Source organism: Pteropus alecto, unplaced genomic scaffold (assembly GCF_000325575.1).
Source record: "Pteropus alecto unplaced genomic scaffold, ASM32557v1 scaffold60, whole genome shotgun sequence".
NCBI classification, from domain to species: Eukaryota; Metazoa; Chordata; class Mammalia; order Chiroptera; family Pteropodidae; genus Pteropus; species Pteropus alecto.
Window position 1 is genome coordinate 6,237,696 of NW_006430726.1, and position 6,865 is coordinate 6,244,560.

Below are 6,865 nucleotides of genomic sequence, written 5' to 3' on the forward strand. Positions count from 1 at the left end.
GCAAGGGACTACCTGCTTTGGTCGCCTCACTTTCAACAAGAAATTCCCTCACTGATTTTTCTTTTTTGACTTAAAATGCTGAAGTCAGCCTAACAAGAACACGTTGGTGTTTAAATCCTGAGTTCCATTTCTTAAAAGCCTCCTGTTTTGGACTCTGCAACAAACCTACCCCCAGAGAATCAATATGGGGCCTGGGAACAACTATTCCTCATATAGAAACTCAGTAAAACCACTCCTCCAGAACACTCTAGAACTCTCGAACTGTACCATTATGACAGGTCATTCTGAGCAGCTGAAGATTTGCCAACTCTTTTGAGCACCAGAAGTTTTTAAGTGAAAACGTTTCTCAAGTCTTTATAATTCCCTGTCTTATTTCTTTATCGCAACTTTTTATTACAAAAAGTAGAAAATACAGATGAGAAAAAAAATACAGAGTCGAAATAGGAAACACAGCACATATGCCTACCTCCCCACCCACTCCCCGAAAATGATTCAAAAGATCCGATTAGCTGGGCCGGATTCCAATGGAGGGGTTGGCAAATCTTTGACTTATTTTCCAAATTCTTCCATGTTTATAAGTCAATTCTAGTCTTCTATGTGTAACAAAATTTAATCCAGAGGGAGAATATTACAGAGGCAAGAATGTCAAGTTGAAGTCCCAGAGACCTGGGTTCCGGTTCTAGCCAGACATGAACTCTCTGTGTGACCTTGAGCACATCACTTTCTCAGCCAAAAGATGAGGAGGCAGACTGGTACTGCTTAGTGTCCCACCAGCTCTGAATCGGGCCGGGTCCAGCAGCAGAGAGAGAGAACGTCCAAACTGGCTGGTCTGGGAGAGGAGTGTGATGAGGGGAGCATCTCTGAAGGTCTGGGCTGGGCGTGGGGAGACCACCAGAGACAACGCCCTGCCAACTGAAGGCCAGCCCCTCCTGAGGAGCGAGAGGTGCAGCAGTCCCTGGGACCTGGAGACAAGGCTGGGTGGAGGGCGCCCCCGACAGAAGGCACACAGCATCGACCTCACTCTGTCCCCCGGAAGGCGTTTCTCTTGGGCCAAACGCAACCAGAAACCCTTGATGGGGCTGAGAGCAAGGACTGGCAGCAGCCTCCTGGGGCGCAGGGCAGGCTGGAGAACAGAGGAAGCAAACTCGTCACACTTGTGGTTGGACCCCTGCATTGTCCTGTGCTCTGTGCTCCTGGAGGACTGGTCTCCACTCTTAACTGTCACCACATGCTTGGCTCACTCACGTGTGAAGTGTCTGCTCTCAGCCCTCCATGGGCAACAAGGCCTGACAACCGAGTGCAGTGGAAGGCAGGGGACAGTGTCAATGCACGAGTGATGGACGAGATCCCTGGGGGCTTGACCCTGGTCAGATCAGAGCTTTGGAACACAAGGACACGTGGTTTTCCTGGTGGCTACTCAGAGCCCTTTGTTGGCTCCCTGGTCCCCTACTGAGCTCTGGAAGTCAGCAATTCCCTGCGCCACGGGTCAGTGCATTGTGTCAGGAGGCAACACCAGCTCTTCCCAGCCCTGGTGCTCATGACCTTACAAATAGCTGTAGCCTCCCTGAATGGAGACCACATCAGAGATTTGTTTCTGGAAAATATCACTTACTATGAACAGAGAATGTGTCTCTCTCCCAGGGCCCATGTAACAATCACAGAATTGATCATATAAAGGACACAACAAAAATAACAATAAATTTCAAATTGTAGAAACAGTACAGACCACATTCTCCAAGTCCAAAGTACTAGAACTACAAATAAGCCAACGCAAGGGGGAAAAACCTACTTGGAAATTTGGAAAGCACTCAAACTTTGATAAGCATCCACCAAAAGAATAAAAGTTAACTTTAGAATATTTTAAAACAGTGATAATCATAAATTTACATAGCAATCATACTGGATGGGGGAATCAGCCCTTAAAAGAAAAGGCAAAGTGTCAAACACTTACTAAAGAAGAATAAAAATAAATTAAGCACTCACAAAGTCGGGGTACAAGAGAACACACCTGAGAAAGAGGGAGAGTCCAATAAAGATGTGTGTGCATGTTAATGAGCTAGAAAAAGTAGAATTAGCAAGTAAATTTAGAGTCTTAATTGCATAATGAAAATCCTTTCAGGAAAAGACAGATAATGTAAAAACACAAAATCAGCACCTAAAAAGAAGTAACACAGAGAAAAATTAGAAAATTTGTAAGAGAATGTTTGGTTCAGGTCCACGAAATACATTGGAAAATACGAACAAATTATCTTGGAAATTTAAATTGCGAAGGTTGACTCAAGAAGAGATAAACTAAATAAATGAATGAAAAAACCCACCATGTAAAAATCCACCAAGAAAGACAAAAATGCTTAACGCTGGGGAAATGTACTCCAACTGTCTAACTGGCAAGTCCAAACGGATACATTAAATTTTTAGAAACAAAAAGAATTCAGGATAGTAGAGGTTTACAAAATAAATATGTAAATAGCAATGACTTTCTTTCACACACCAATGTCCCATTTGTTAAAAATGAGGAAAAAAATTCATTTCCAATAGCGACCACGAAATGTAAAATATCCCAAAATAACCAAAAAAATGTGCAAGACATATATAAAATATACATGAAATTCTACTACAAGATTGTAAAGGACAAAGAATTGGAGCAATGTACTTTTTTGAGTAAGACAAAACATTCTACAATTATTTCTTTCTTAATATTTTCAATGTAATTCCAAGCAAAACTCATTAAGACTTTTCTGGAACTTGACGAAACGAGTAATGAATTAACACTGAAGAATAAACCCAAAATTTAGGAACACTGTAACGACGAAAAGCGATGCGGGTGTTCCAAGTGGAAGGTAAAGCGGCAGAAAGGAAACCCTGTGTCACTGACGTTAGAAGACAGAACAACAGGACAAAAAGGAGCATCTGGAAACACCCCCAAGAACAGACGGGAGTCTGCTAGGTGCTAACGGCGCTGCTCCGCATCAGTGATAGAGTCTGGGTTACTCAAGCAAGTGATATTAGGACAACTTGCCGGCCACTTGGGAAAATTTCATATTAAGCCAAATGCCAACCTCGCTCTCAAAAATAAACTCCAAATGAATTAAAATCGTGGATGTAAAAAAAAAACACCGATAAAAATAGAAAAGACAATATGGGTGAATATGTTTCCATCTAGAAGGAGCTGGCACAGGAGAAGGGTGTCTAAAATCAGAAACCATAGAGAAAAATATTTGTCTATACCCAAACTTAAAAACTTCTTAGAACCCATATGAAGACACACACAATATATAAACAGGATTAAAGACAAGCAAGAAACTGGAGATTATTTGCAACACGAATAACAGTCGATTAATATTCCTCATATATAGACTGTGATAAACAGGCAAGAAAAATATAAACATATCTGAAAAAATATATTAACAAACCCTCAAAGCAAAGCCTCCATTTCAAAAAAAAAAAATCACAAAAGGAATAAGAATCATTACAAACATTAAAAAATGTCTCACTTCACAAGCAATGAAAGAAATTAAAATTAATACAAGGAAGGGATATCATTTTTGTCTTTTCAAGATGGGCAGATATTTCAGAGATCAATAATATCAACTCAGGACTGACGAGTGGATGGAGAAACAGCCTGTCTCACCCACTGTCGATACCAGGTAAATAGCAAAAGCAATCTCTGGGAATCTATTACTATGTACCGATGTTTCAAATGTACAATCCTTTAACCTAGAAATACCACTTTCAGAAACTCAGCCTGAAGAGAAGGAAACATATATACAAAAATATTAATTGCAGCATTATTTTCAAAAATCTATGAATTGAAAACAACCTAAATGTCAAATCATAAAGATTCTGGTAATTAAGTTTTCAGTAATATGAAAAAATGTCTCCATATACTGTTGAGAGAGAGATTGAGATTATAAAATAGCCTGTATTACAGAAGACAATTTTGGTAACTACAATACCAGAAAAGAGAATAGACAGCAAAAACTATACGTAGAAAAAGTTCTCTTTTTACATTCTACGTGACCTCGATCTTTTACAAAGAGCCTGCATTACACTCACAGTCAGATGAAACGAAGCGGCCCTTTACCTTGGCTAGGAAGTGCAGGTGTGAACCCCTCGTGTGTGCATGAGTGCCTGGGCAAAGCTGACCAACTGAGCCCAGAGATGGAGCAGGAAACCCTCACAGGCAAAGTCTCCATTTCCAAAAATGCTTGACCCCAGAAACTTAATTTTTTTTTTTTTTTGTAAGTGACATGGAAGCTATTTTTTTCTCTTGGAATATGTTGCCAAATAGAGTAAAGGATCTAGAAATGTCACACACACGCACACACACGCACCCAGAGGTCCTCACCTACCAGGGCCTAAGGACCAGGACACCCGTCTCAACAAAGCCTGTGTTGAGACCTGGCCCAAACCAACCCCAGGAGAAAGCCCCCATAAAGACTTTAGCAGCAGGGGTTTGGCCTGGGTGATGTCCCTGTCATTTGCTAGCCACTTCTAAACGCAGAGATCAAACCTACCAAAATACTCCTTATTTCTCCTCCTATTCTCTTCTCGACAGGGACCTCAGCCCAGGGAGCTGGACGGTGGGAAACCCAGACAGCAAGGCACTCTGGGCCGAGCGCTGGGTGCGTGGTCAGGACACCCCACATCCCTCTAAGACTCTGGGCACACTGCTTCCACTCTCTGGGCCTCAGTTTCTCCATCTGTCAAGTGGGGTTCGCCCTGTCCAAAAGCCTCGCTGGGAGGCTAGAATGAAACAAGGCAGAGCCCAGGCACACTGGTGATGCTCCTGTGGACACCCTGTTCACCTGTGGGCAGGTCAGCCTCGGGCCTGGTGCACAGCACACCGACAGCCAGGTGTGCCCACCACTGCCAGCTGCTACTCCTTGGTGCCCCCTCCCCAGCCCAAGCTGGAGCCAGCCTGGTAAACGAGGCGTCCTTATCTAACTCCCCTGAGTGCCTTCCGAGGGCCCTGAACTCCGGCTGGAGACCCGGGGAATGACCATAGGTCTCTGCCCACAGAGACGGGAGAGCAAGCAGTGGGCGCACAGCTTAGATGGGGGTCACCAGTGTCCGGCCGCCATCTCCTCTCTGTGAGGCAGGTACCTGAGCCCAGCCTATCCCGGTCCACCAGGCATTCCCGGAGTTCCCACCAGGAACTCCAAGACCAGCAAGAGGAGGCCAGTCAGCCTCCCAGGCCAGTAATAGGGGGTCGCGAGGGGATTTTCTCAGACCAAGCTTTGGACCAGCAGTTCTCAGCCCTAGCTGTGCATAGGGACCATCTGGGGAGCTCTTGAGAACCCTGGTGCCCAAGTGCGCCCCTCAGAGGCGCTGGCTGAACGAGCCTGCGTGCAGCCCACGCACGCAGATGTTACGAATCTCTCCGAATGGTCCAGAAGTGCCCAGGGCTGAGGCCCGCCGGACTGGGTGCGCTTCTTTTCCTGGTATACACCTCCCGCTGGACCCCCTCCCCAGGCCCAGGGGAGCATGCTTCTGTTCCTGCTTCAGGAAGGGACCTACAGAGAGGGAGCCCCACAGGGAAGGAGCCCTGTGCTGGCCTAAACTCCATGAAGCAGGGACTGTGCTTTATGTGTCACTGTGTCCCCAGTGGCCCAGCCCAAGGCCTGGCACAGACAAGGAACTCTGTGAACACTGGTGGGGTGAGGGGTGTGGGAAGGAAGGAGGGAACCCCACCTTTCCCACCTCCTGATTGCCCTAAACCCTCCAAAGCGTGGGCTGCAGACCAGCAGTGTTGCGTGACCTGGACTTTGGTTGAAAATGCAGACTCTCAACCCCACCTCAGAGTGAGAATCTGCATTCTGACAGGACCCCAAGTGGCTGGTGTCCGTGACCTTACCACTGGTTCTGCCACACTAATGGGTCCACAGCCCATGAAAGTCCACAACGCACCATGGGCTTTGGTGGATGCTCGTGAAACGCTCCGGGTGATTCCGAGCTCAGAGGCGTCTGTGTGGGCCCAGATGCAGTCTGGCCAGCCTCAGAGATCCTGCCCCCATCTAGGACAAAAGCCAACCCCCGGAACCCACGGACCCCCCATGCCGCTCTGCACAGACCCTAGGACGGATCCAGTTCAAATTCCACCCGTCACTTCCTAGCGGAGAGACTGTGAGCAAGTCACTCGACCCCCGCATTCATCAGTGTTCCCCATCAGTACAAAGGCGTGACTGGGGGGGCAGGGGGGGTACTGGGAGGCCGCATGCGGATTCAGTAACGCATCTACAGCACGCAGTGTTCCCGGCCTCTGTGTCGGGCTCTGGTAACCGAGTTTCGCTGACAGAATCTGGATTAAGAGCCGCACTCCTGCTCCACAGAGGGTGAGGGGAGGAAAGCAGGCACTGTGGCGTCCCTCTTGGGAAAATCAAGGCTAAGTGAAGAGGCTTAGCCACCTGCCCTCTTTGTTTCCATTATTCTGAAGGTCTGCCTCGCTGGGTCCTCAGAGTCCCCAGCCCAGTGTGTGAGCACGAAGACGAAAGACTGAGGTTCACACTGTCAGCCCCTGTCTCTGAATGTCGCCCTCCCAATCTGCAGGCCAGCACCATCGTGCCCAGGACAGGGGGTGTCCTGAATGGATTCCCCTGGGCCCACCCACGGTGCACGAGGGGGGGGAGGGGGGGAGGGAGGGAGAGTGTGAGTGTGAGAGTGTGAGTGTGAGAGTGTGAGAGAGAGAGAGAGTGTGTGTGTGTGTGTCATCCTAAGGAGAGTATCATCAGAATCTCCCAGGAAGGAGAAGTAGATAAAAATAATAATAATATAAATGGCCATTTTATTTAAAATTTAATATTGGTAATGAGAACTATTATATTATTATTAAGATCTGGATTATATTAAGATCTCAACATGTGCC